Genomic DNA, 13392 nt, shown 5'->3' with positions numbered 1-13392 from the left:
AGACTAATCATGTCACCATATGCCTCTATTCATCCATTTTTATGTCTGAAACCTAAGATTGTTTCATATGTCATGCATCGATTCCTTTCAGCGCCGCGAGGGCCTGTGGGACTAATTTGACTGAGCAGTGATACCAGTGGCGAGCACGTGTGGGGCGTTGAATCGTCGTGTAATGAAAAATGTCATTATGAGTTTCTACAATCTGAATTTTCTGTCTTTTTATTTCTAGTTCAGTGGTCTTACAGCTGTGGTAGTCAAACGGATCAGACGCATTAGTCAACTACACGAGATTGGGGTCGTCACCAGATGACATTCCTCGTAATAGGCTGTGCTCACTGTCTCGGATAATTTTCATTATCACTGACACTTAGTCGTTATGTGATGGCCTGATGTGGTTATAAATGTCCTTACAGGGTTTTTTGTGAAGGACTAGCAGGGTTCAGTCACAAACAGAAGGGGCAAAAGAAGATAACGATTCTACTCATCCGCTAAATATCTTTAGATTCTTGTGATTTTTATTCACCCTCGATGCAAATTGCGATGACTAATGAGACACACGTGCTACATCAATGGCGAACTCTTATGATAAATATTTTTACTAGGCTTTTACAAGCAAACGTTGGTACATATTTTATGACTAATTTTAGTATGCAAGACTGACACATTAACCTTTACACTAACATATTTTGATCAAACCTTCGTACTTTACGGTATCGTCTTTCCAATTATCTACAAGATAAGAGTCATTGGATGGGAAGGGAAAGGTATTTTTGTAACGAGAGAAAATGTCTAGTGAATTATTTATGTCCCTTTGTATTTTTGCGAGTACCAGAGTCGTTTCTGCAAAACATCGCCGCAAACGTTGAATGTCTTTATGTACAAGAAGTTTCTTACAGATGTTTTTATCTAGTTTTTTAATCTCCCAAGAAATGTCAGGAAAGTTATTCTCCATGAGCTATACTCTGTTAAGTGGGAAATGGCTTCATTATTGCTGCTGAAAAAACGTACTTAGTCTATAAATTGTAACATTTTCAGACATTTTGATCCTTTCCTACCCATAAATTCATCGAAAGCTTTCAGATATTATGGGAAAAAATAAATTAGATGTTGAGTTTTAGTGTGATTAAAAGTAAAAACACACCATCTTGCTCCTCTTTTTTTGCTCTTGTTATCACTATTTTACACTCTCACACACACGTGAGCGCACCTTTAAAAGCGCACTAGCACGTGCGAGGCTTTCCTATTTTCATTCCTTTTGTTTTCTAAAGTGTGTACATTTTCCTATTGTAAAACTGTTTTATTTCTAAAATGCAGGAATAAAGACTTCCAGGCTGCTTCTACTCATTGCAACCTTGGCATCAGTAACAGGTGTGTTGCAAAGCCCGACTTTGCTCATTTCTATTGCACACCGCCATGTGTTTGTGTTTGTGTTTGTCAGTTATCCGTTAATTCTTTAAATTATTTTACTTCTTGTAGCTCGATATCACAGACAATGCGCTGGCTGTTCACGGTTTTCTCTTCTAATATACGGAAAACATTGGACTCGAACTCTGCTAAATGCACGCAATAGGATAAGATAGAAAAAACAATAACTTAGGTTCACAAGACATGTTCTTGTTTCTGTATTACCTATTTATTGTGCACTCGGTTGGTTTATCACCTTCATATGAAAACTGTTTCCGAATTAGCAAGGATAAGCATTTGATAAGTCCACTCATATCCTCGCTATGAAGAGTTGCTAAGGTCAAAATAAAATGGCAGAAAAGCAAACATGATCGCTTGCTCTAGTCCCTGCCTGCTATAAAAAGGACACGAGAGCAAAAAAATTCCGAGAAGGTGGGGGAGGGGAGGAAGAATCATCCGATGTCTGGGTCGAAAAAAATGATTCGCGAGGTGCGACCAAGGGGGCTTAACCCGTCTTCCAAGACTGAAAAACACGATCAACGTGATGCCGTCTTGACTTGGGCGGGATTAGGCTCCTTCCACTTGCTTCCCGAGCGATGGTGGATGGGTGGATGGGTGGGAAAAGCATGAAAAGACTTGCTGAGGGAGACTTGCCCCCACCACCCACCATTCAGTTGTCTCCCTTGCTGACTTATGTATCAGTTTGCGTCTGCTAGGCCCATACCTCAAATATTTGTTTTAACCACACACAAGACAGCTGTGTTTACGCAGGTGTCCTGAAGGCAATGATGGTAACAAACCTGTTTCCATTCGATGTACATCGAGTAATAAATGCAAATATTTGCGTCCAATTTTGAGAGTTGTCATAGCAACAGATGAAGGGGATTACCACTTAACCGAGAAGAAATCCCGAAATGGTTGTTTACTCGCACCCTGACTGCGCTGCAGTCCAATAACAAAACAGTCCATTTCATAAAACTCTCGTAAAATGTAAGAATACAGAAGCTAGCGAAATGGGAAATAGTTCTATCAAATCAGTCTTGTCTGGATTTAACTCGATTTTTGACAGAAAACAACTTCTGATTAAGAATTGTCGAATGGCACATAGAAGAAAAAGGTAACAAAACAAACTTGATCAGTGACCGGTGGGACAGGAATAATAATAATAATATGTTGATTTGTAGAGCGCTCAAAGCCCTTTACTTTAAAAAAAAACACAAAAAGTTGTAGAATCACTGAAAAAAAAATTTCTCTTGCCAGACAACACAGCCTGTGTGGAAAGATTTACAATTATTTTATTGCTGAGGTCAGGATGAGTGCTGGCCCTGGCACCGGCAGGCAGGTTAGGAAAGCTGCTAAGTAAGGTCAATCCGTGAAAAGAAAGATAAAAGTCAATATTGCACTTAAGATGGCTGAGATCAATGTGCATGTGGCAGCAGTATAATCCAGAGGTATCGTTACTCCATGGTTAACAACAGACATCAATCATTGCAGGGTCCTTGAACTGGAACAGAGTTGCAAGCCTAGGAGGTTCCCATAATTCAAATATGACTACAGATGGCTTGCCTGGGCTGTAAGTATTGGGGTGGGGGGAGGAAGGTAATGACAATATAGAAATATCCTTGGCTATACATATTGAACTGTGGTGGAGAACTATGGGAAACGAATCCATATGTGCTTCATTCATAAAGCCCCTGGAGGTGAGATGACCAGATTGTTTTGACAGTTACTGACAGTATAAATACGATTTCTGGAGTCATGTTTTCACACACACACACACCCCTCCCCGACACAAACACACACACACACACACACACACACACACACACACACACACACACACACACACACACACACACACACACACACACACACACACGCGAGAAAAAATAATCCAGAAATTACCGTAAGCATCTGAACGAGTTCTATATTTCTTCTCGGTAGGAGAACAGAAGCAGAGCGCCGAGCCTTACATTATACTTTATGATCTTCCACATATTAATCTTCTTGGTCATCTGTAGCCAAGAAAAGGCAGGAGTAGGAGAATATGTTTCTCCAAGCCAGCAGATTGAGACTAGTGAGTAACGTATACCACTTGAAAGTATTGTTTCCTCCGCAATGATTGCGTCCATAAAAAAGCGAGGAAAGAGATTCACAACAGAAACAAAAGGACTTTACCCAAAGGGCATTGTTCTATGAACTTTTAGAAGTAGTTTGTTTCTGTGTTCTGTGATTGACCTAGCACAGTAATTACAGCGGGAAATGTAGATTCATCAGTGTTAACTTTTACAAATGGAGAGATTTGTTTTTCAGAGGTAAAGAGCATTTGACACAATTTTTTAAACCCCATTTCTTTATTCACCACAGTATATTCAACTGTCTAACCTAGTTGTCTTTGTCTGGAACCAAAAGCGAACAAGTTCTGGGTGAACTGTACACTAGGGTGTTTTTTGTGGTTGAGGAAGGAGGAGTGCAAGACAGGAAATGAAAATTCTGTTGTGAGCTATTTTTCCCGATGGTCTCAGACAACTTCCGACAAACATACTTTCCGTTGCCTTATCTGCAGTCTGGATTAACCAAACCAGACAGTCTCAGTACTTTAAGAAGATAGGATTGCTGGCCCACTTGTCTGGGAAAAGAGGTATTACTCCAGGACCACCGCGGTCCTGTGCTTCTGCCACACCCGACTGTCAGATGGCATGTGACTGGAGCTTAATTTAAAAAAAACCTCTATTATCTACTAAAAATTTTAACGGTTCAAGTAAAATGTCACCCAGGCTGAATGTCGCATTATTTGATAATAAACGCTCAGATTCTTTCCGATTTCATTGTTTTATTTGCCTTGGCACTTCGGAGAGCACCCCAAGTCCTCGAAGGACTGTGAACAAGTGCGAGCCATTTATCTGAACATAACTTGCTTGGGTGGGTTTGTCTGGGTCTTTGACTTTCTAAATGTTATTAGCCTTTACTCCGTTTTATTGGTTGGATTAGATGAGAGAGCGTGATCTTTCTGACTGAGCTGACCTACCCAGGAGGAACTTCGTGGAAATGTAATAGCCATTTAAAAGTGTGTGAATTGCTGTTACAGAATGTTCCAGCTTCAACATGAATTCTGATTAATCTTACCGCCTGATGCCTGGCACAAATGGGAAGATAATACAAGCAGACCGAAGAGACCGACTCGGGTGGCTAGGCGTTGGAGGCTTAGACGGGAATGTTGTGGGAGGCAGTGAAAACAGTGGTAAATATTGTTTTGAACTGGCAGCCAGTGAAGTAGGAGGGTGTAGCATGGTCTGCATTTTCTTTGCGGAATTGGCATTATCTGAGCCCTTACAAGTTTGCCGAGTTGATAGGTCGACGGGTAGATAGTTACTGGTCCTGCAAAATCGGAAGGAAGATGAACTGAGAATGCACCAATGTGAGATTAAAGAAATAATGATGCAAACCACTGTTTTTTGGCTTCAAGAACACTTTGTGGCGGGAAAACGATGTAATAGTGACACAGACTATCTATCTAAGACAAGATGAAATTCTATTTTTACAGGCGTTTTCAGCAAGTACTGGCTACCTCAGCGAGGTAAGAACAATCAGCACAGCAGCATACCCTTTAGTCCCAAGAGCAATTACTGTGTAAAACGTGGACTTGTGGTGATAAATGGTAGACAAGCCTGCTGATACAAGGCCCTGATTTGTTCTCTGACTGTCGTCGCTGCTGGAAATGAGTCGGTAATGGCCTGGGTCTCCGAGGTGGTCTTTAATGGTCACACCCAGCGGTCAGTCAAGAACCATGCAAAGTTCTGAGTAGTTCTGTGAGTGCTTTCAGAACGGTAATCCACGCCTGGGCAATGAGACTGAAAAACAAACCTGGATAGGAACAAAATTTAAAATTTGAATTATTTATTTATAAATGTTAATGTGTCGTTCTTTTTGTATATTTACCTAACGTTTCTTTTGTCGAGTGTTTTCCAGAGATACAATCATCAGAAATAATACATTGTTACGGTAGTAATTACTCTATATTATCGAAATATTTTAGGAGTTTAGTACTGACTCCTCATGAAAATACAAAACAAAAATAGGCTCTTTAATATCCCTCTTTATATGTTCGTTTTAGTGAGAATCCTAGTAATCAATCTCGATGACCGTGTAAAGTGTTTATTCCGTGGCAGGGCAGACGACTTCCGCCATTATGTTACATCGGTTGAAGGCTGTACCAGAGGCAACGACTGCCGATGACATTCTGCATCAGGAGGTATTGCCACGAAAAGGATTTAGTACTAACCCACATCGAAATGGTCTTAGCCTGTCATAAGGAAGGTGCTACTGAGAAAAGATCGCCATCTTGCTCAGCATGAACGGCGGCCAAAAGACCTCGTTCTTTTGTTCTGGAAGATCAAAAGAGAGTGGATAGGTTCATAATCCCGTCTTATCAGTGGAGCAAGCCTGAAAATACTTTGGTGTTACAAGATTTACCTCTTGAAGCTTTCTCGACTTTGTCTCTGGCCTGCAGCATGGACGATGGTAGCAGGCACGCATTAAAGGTCTAGTAAGCCGCCGCCAAAATGACGATGAAAACTACTCTCTAAGTATGTGGCAGGAAGAGGTACGAGGAAGTCGAGCATCTTGTGTTCGAGTGTATCCAGTGGGCGAAAAATAGCAAAAATAGCTGGAATTTTCGCGCAATACACCGAGAGCAATTTTCTTGAATAACAGTTATTCTTTCTTGGTCTCCTGTGAGCGTTTCTGTCTTCGTGTTCGGCGGGTGTTATCACAAGGCGAAGCCACGACACTGCCTGAGTTCCCATTTTCTTTTCTTTTACTCAGTGTTCTCCTTCTGGAATCATTCTCGCTTTCATGAAGAATTGAAAGAGCATAGTTTTTTTTCAAAATTTCTGTCAAGCTTGTACTTGATTTCAACATCACAGATTTGGATGCCCCTATTTTCTGCACCTTTCAAACCTCATTTTTTTCTTTCTGGCTGCAAACGTTTTGTTGTTATCAGCATCGCTGAAATCCATTGGGAACTGCACAAGTTCTTGAAGATGAAGATAAACAAATCAGTGTCAGAACTTAATTTTTTTTATATATAAAACTTTACCACACACACCTTTTAAACTAAATCATTTTCGAAACTTTTATCATGGAATAATGGACTCCGTGTCCAAAGCAAAAGTATGGCTGTGTATGCACAGTGACGATAAAGGACAGGAAGAGTACATTTGTTTCTAATGTTTCGGTAAAGCTCATTTGAAAATACTATTTCACTAAATATTTTGTTCTCCAATTAATGCCTACAGCCTTCCCCTTACATCGAAAGAGGTCACAATCGTGGCGTCATGCTTGTACACAGATGCGCCTAAATTTTCCATTGGTTGAGGCCTTGACAACATAAGAGAATCGATACTTAGAGCCTCAGCCTCAGCCTTTCAGTCCTTATTTACCTACCTTGATAAATTAATTACAATCCTCAACCTTCTACTCAAACCTACTGACTGCGGCGCATTCATCTTGTATAGACAGACCAGGTTTCTGTGTGTGAAACTACAAGTAAAGACAAACTTTTGTGTGTGAATGTGGAAGTAGAAAAAAACCAGATTCATGTGAGTGAAACTAGAATTAACGACGGATTTCTATGTGTTAATCTGGATGTACAGACAGACCATTTCTTAATTAAACTTAGTGTCGAAAGATTTCTTTATCTTGGTGCATGAAGGGGCTTCAGATTTCTTTGTGTTAATCTGGAAGAATATTCAGACTGGGGTTTATTTCGTAAATCCAAAGGAGATTTCATTCTGTGGGTCCAACACCTAAAAAAATAATAAATACATGGCAATAAGACCGTTGAATATGAATACTACAAAATCTAGATACATACCATGGGAAACGTAAATAAATGTATGGATGAAAAGTAAGAACTAAGACGCGAGCTAAGAGTTCGCCGAATTATTCAAGATATTTATCGAAGCTCTGGGTTTTGAGGCCAGACTTGAAAGCTTTCAATGTAGACACAGTCGGACGAGAGAGGGGCAGAGACTTCCAAACGGTGGGGTCAGAGAAGGAGAAGGAGCGTCTGCCAAATTTCTCTCGTCTGATGTGTGGCACAGAGAGGAGGTCAACACAAGCAGACCGAAGAGACCGATACGGATGGAAAGGCGTCAGTAGATGAGACAGAGATGGTGGGGAGGCAGTGAAGACAAGGGTAGCACAGTCTGGTGATGTCGTCATTCATGTGAACTCAGAGGAGGGCTGTACTAATGCCTGCTTTCGGGTGTGGAAGACATTACGAGCGGCATTATTCTGAGCCCTTTTCAACTTTGCCCCGCAGTCTGTTAGAGTGCTCGACGAGTAGAGAGAGTGTTGGAGTAATCCAGCCGCGACAACACAAAAACAGACACGAGCTGTTCTCAGCAAATTATGCCAGAGAATTTAAGCGTTTTTTTTTTTTTGTTTTTTTTTTGTTTTGTTTTTTTTTAGAAATGAGCCTTGGGACTGTTTATGGCTTCAAGTTGTGGGCATTACTCTTGACGAAAAGCCTGTAAGGCAATAACAGACACTCTTTTGGAATTCTTTTCACTGAGTATGGATCTCCGATTATCTCGACATGGAGCTAAAGCGAAGGAAGCTCTTTATCAAGCTCTTCTGTCAGCGAAGTCGTAAAAGGGTCAAGTTGGACATTTGCGCCCTTTCCTTATTCTCTTCAAAGCAGCAAAATGGCCAACCAGAAAGACATCTGTCAGCAGCACTCATGCAGCCGACCCCAGGCAACAGGAGTCATGGCTTTAGACAACCGGCTCCAGACAGTCTGGAACTGGCCAGATGGTCGACAAGAAGCCAAGTCGGCATTGTGGAAGGCACAAGAAGGACAAAGCGGCCTACAATCTGGCTTTCCGCTTCAATGCATCAGAAGTTCAGAATCATGCTGTGCAAACCCGGAATGTCTGCCGAAGCGACGACTTGGCTAAAGCTTAGAAAATCCGTCATTTCCATATTCTTTGTCACCTTCAGAAGTAAAGCTTTCATTTCCCATGACATGAAGTTTGAAAGTCTTTGATTTTACCCTCATGAACTGTGTTGATGCCGCATCAGCAGACTAGAAACAGTAGATGATGAGTGTGCCTCCGTTTGACCTTTACCTACTTATGATCACGTGTTCTAGGTTTTCCTTTTAATGCCTTCCAAAAGAAGTTTAAACAATAAAGTAATTTTGTTGTTGTTTTATTTTGTTTCTCTTTCAGTGTTTTCCATGTTTTGTCTTTAGTTCTCTTTGTCTCGCTTGAGCCAATTCACGAGCAAACTACAAACATGCAAGCTATCCCTCACACACACACACACGAATGAACACATGTACAGGCAGACAATCATCATGTCCAAGGATTGTAAGTAGTCATGTTCTACCTGTCTTCACAAGTTATGTTTGCGAACATCACTCACTCGTGAAGTTTCTCACTTACCGTCTTTACAATCTGCACGCTTGTCTGGCGTCCAACGTGCATTCATGCCATCGGTGACAAGCTTGTCCCAACTGCTGTCCAAAATGCACGGGCTGCTTAACTTGAATAATGACTAATCTTGTCTATCTTATTTAAAAGTTATTTATTTATTTTTTTATGTAGATCATACATAACAAGCAGGCCGCACGCCTGTTCGGAAGTTAAACTACAAAGCAGGGGATGGAGTTGTCTGTCTTCTCAACGTAATAAATCTTTGGAAGCATGCACAGCTGCTGACATCAAAAGATATTTCTTAAGAGTAAAATGTCAATAAAGTTCTCGAAACGGAGAACAGAGTTCCACATGTTGTACAGGGAGAAACGAGGTTTATTATCCAGTCCTCTTTCTTTGCTATTCTTTTTAACTTCTTATTCTCCAATGTGTCGGTCTGTAAGGATGCATCTACGTCTGCATGTGTGTATGTGTGTGTGTGTCTGTCTCACAGACGTTTAGATGCCATGCAACATCTTGTCAGCAAGAAAATGACAAGTATAGGTGCACGGTTGCGAATTACGAACTGAATGATGCTTGGAAGATGAAGTACATGAAAAAGGCCAAAATAATATGTCTGGTCTGGCGAAGAATTGTTTCGTCATAAATCGCGACCCCAGTAACATACATCGCCCTTATAAATCTTTGCTCAGCACTGACCCTAACGACACTTCAGGAAATTGTGCGATCACAAGCAGGGTTCTCGTTGTTGACCTCAGCTCCGTGCAGCAAGTAGGCAAAAGAGCTGAGTACACTAAACAAACGGACCATCCAAAGATAACGAGGACCCTAGCGAACGCGGAGTTTTGTGGACCTATTCGTTGTCGGAAATGAATCTTGGAAACTTGTTGAAAACAAATTAAACGGCACGTTTACCATCAGAATAAGAATAATGTTAGCTGAAGAAAAGAAATCAAACTCCCTCTCCTTATCTGAACCAATACGAAACGAATTAATTTGAAAGTTTTTATTTTAAATCAAATAATGATGACCAGATGGACTGAACTCGATGAACTTGCTAGCTGGCGAGGACGTCAAATGTCTGTTGTGCTCAAAGCAATAGCAAACACACACCGGCAACACGAGGGCCAGGATGTTATTACAAAGTTCTTCGCCAACGTCCTCCCTACAGGTCCTGCCGAGCGATAGTGTAGATGTTTTCTGTAGGACACGTTTCCTTTGGACAAAATGAATTATTCATTCTCAGGGAAGGTCGCCCGTTTAAGGTTGGCCAACTAATATTTTCCCCTTGGAGTGACATATGTGTTTTTGAAACCTGCCTGGAACTCTATGTTGGGGAGTTTGAGACATTAATCTGTGTGCACGAGAGATGAACCCTCAACGTGCGTGCGAACTTTGGCGGCAGCCGCAGGGGTCAAATCAGTGCGTGCACTGCAAACTTCTTTTTGCCCTTTTTTTAATTTTGTGCATTTGCCCGTGCTTTGCTCTTTATGAAATCTGTAATGGAATTTGCCCAAAAAACTTTCCATCAAGACTTTTTTACAAAAGAACCTAAAAACTACCGTAACTTTCCTTCTTTTTGTTGCGAAGACCTACCTCATGATGGAGTGAAATGATCACCAAGAAGGACTAATTCCAGCACAAAAAAGAATACAGCTGTACAATGCACCTTGTATCCGCTCTGATATATTTTGAAGCAGTCTGCTTACTCAAGGAATAAACTTGCTTGAACCCTCTTGACACAATATACACATACTGTTAACATAGTGGCCAGACAGTAACCTGTAGAGTCATAGATATACAAAGGTATTTACCAGAATCAAAGCTGTCCACCCCTAGCCTCCTTTTGAAATACTTCTTTATGCAGAAGCTTAAAATATCAGGTATATGGCACGAAGCCACAGGTGGGCTGATTGGAAACCGCCAATAAAGAGAGAGAATTATAGAGTTAGTAACATATGTAAACAATTATAAAAAGTATAAGAAAGAATTCAAGTTGAAAAAAGTAAGTTTTCATCGAAAGTTCACACAAAACTGGGATACACGAGCGCAGCATTTATTTTTTTGTAAATACTAACGTGCTTAACATTTCACATGTGACCTGCTGGCTGACATGAGTTGAGTCCCGCAGTTCGTAAAGTTGAACTTCGAGAGTGTCTCTACAGAAATCATACCAGATAAACTTAATGTAGCTGGTAAGCGAAACTACAATAACGAGTAAGTACATTCCGTGGAAGCCAAATGCGCATCAACCAAGCAGGGTGTCATGGCGGACAACTGTCGTGTCTTGATCAAGTCCTACGTTTGGTGATAAGGACATCGCCGTGGTCGATGGTAACCTTTTCTTTAGCGCTGCTGAGCTCAGACATTGCGTGGTCAGACGATGTCACTGCACGGGACAACAGTGAACCTTGAGTGTGATGGCATGTGGAGTATTCACTGCTGTCAACAACAAATCCTTCCATCCACTGCGCAGCGAGCTTTAAGTCCTTAACATGAGTTGCAGAAGAGGATCACAGAAAGGAATAAACAATGCTACATTATCAATTAGCACAAACAGTAGCGCTAAAATTTACTAACTCTAGATAATGATCACAAAACTCTATCAATTATTCAATAAAATTGAGAAATAATGACTGCATAAATTCTGATCACTCAGAATTCTGTTTTTGTCAACCGTGAAAACAATCTGAATAAGTATAACTATTTATTTTTAACACATTATAAGAAACCATCATGGTCACTCTCATTAATTCTAAACTGTTTTTCAATGATTAAATGCTTCATTTAAAGAGGGATTAGTAAAGCGCTATCATGCCATATAAAAGATAATTAAAACTCTTGGATTCCTTCAACCAGTTGTGGCACCTGTCGAACAAACAAACAGATTTTTATAGACATCCTTTCTAGGAAATGCCCCAAGCTGCTAGTTCATCATAAAACAATAACTCCCCGACTGCCTGCTTCGTCTACACAATCGTTAGCATTGAAATGCAGGTGAAAAGCGGCTCGCAATGGCCCCTGGTCATAATTGCACCTACTCATAGTCGAATAGCTTGACAAGAAAAGACAAATTTATGGATTAGAGATCACCCTCAATCCTATCCATTCGTAACTATCAGGTGAAAATCAAACTTTCCCACAGCTTGTGCCACAAAGAGTTGTCTCTTCAACGATCGACGCTGTCCTTAGAGACACTGCGCTCTGCATAAATACAGAGAATAATGACAAATAATAAATGGGGGAAAAGGCCCTTAAACACAACTCAGGCGTCTAGCACGAAAGGGGCAACAGGCATTCACTTTAAGTTCAATACTTAACTGACACTTCTCGAGAAATAATTCAATTAAAGTTGCAAAGAAATGCAAGCTTAGGTTTTGCCATCCTCCATCCCCAGCTCTTCCTCTTTAAGATAAGACCAGCAGAAAACATGAGGCGAGAGACAGAACCTTCCAACAATAAACACGTGAAGCACGGAGGACCACTGGTTGAGAACTGTCTACCCCACTGGTTTTCTCCCACCCGCTAGTCACAAGTCCCTAGCACGTCAAGTGTCTGGCGTGTGATTGGTCTCTGGAGGACTTGTTGGATCGTGTGGTCTGAGCCAGCAGTCCTCCAGAAATGTAAATATCTGCCCTCAGAGTTATCTGGTGACCTTCGAGGTCTGTGTCCGCCTCTAGTTTACATACCTACGGCCCACTGGAGCCACCAGGGGATACAGATAAAACCGTCGGAGTTACACACTTAGAAATAAGATTTAATCTCCCTCGGAACAATCAGGCACAACTTCATAGGAACTCTGACACCAGACTGCCAAATAGTAGGAAAGAGAGAGGGAGAAAGTTTCTAGAGATGTTGTTGAGATTTGTTGCGTTAAAGCGTTAAAGGAGAACTCTTCAATTCGCCAGGCTTAACGCTTTGCTTCTTTTTGATAAGAGCAAATCCTTCGAGATCAGAACGAGGCAGCCTGGACGAGGTAGCCAGGTATTATGTTGCATGACTTCTGACGACTGCCACAGGTCCTCGGTCTTCCTTTGGTAAGATGACTTGTCCTCGTCTGACTGGAACTTCAGTCTTACTTCTAACTGACACTCAGTTTGATGCCACAGTTAAGAGTGAAAAGGGTAAATGCATTTTGGAGAAAAAAAAATCGTAAAACTGGCTTCCTTTGTCTTTGCTGAAATAGTACACCAGACTCCGAATGTACTCAAAGAAAATGGACAATTCTCTTACTCTCGTAATCTCCCTCTTCCACCCATTCACTCTCTCTACCCTCTCGAACCTCGCGGTATTTTTGATCGACTCTAAATTTTAAGTTGGAAATTCGATTCTTAACAACCTCATATTGTTTGAATGGCATAATTCTGCACTTTAAAATGATCATTTTCCACCAATGGATTTTTCTTTGCTGTTCCTTTTTCTATTATCCGTTTATCTCTTTTTTTTTCGATGTGCCCTATTTTTTTTAAAGGCGAGCTTATGACGTATGTGACTTCGCCGTTAATATTGCTGTGAACAGGCAACATCCATGGCACGGCACAGGGAG

Source organism: Pomacea canaliculata, linkage group LG2 (genome assembly GCF_003073045.1).
Source record: "Pomacea canaliculata isolate SZHN2017 linkage group LG2, ASM307304v1, whole genome shotgun sequence".
NCBI lineage: Eukaryota > Metazoa > Mollusca > Gastropoda > Architaenioglossa > Ampullariidae > Pomacea > Pomacea canaliculata.
Note: the sequence above shows the minus strand (reverse complement) of the source record.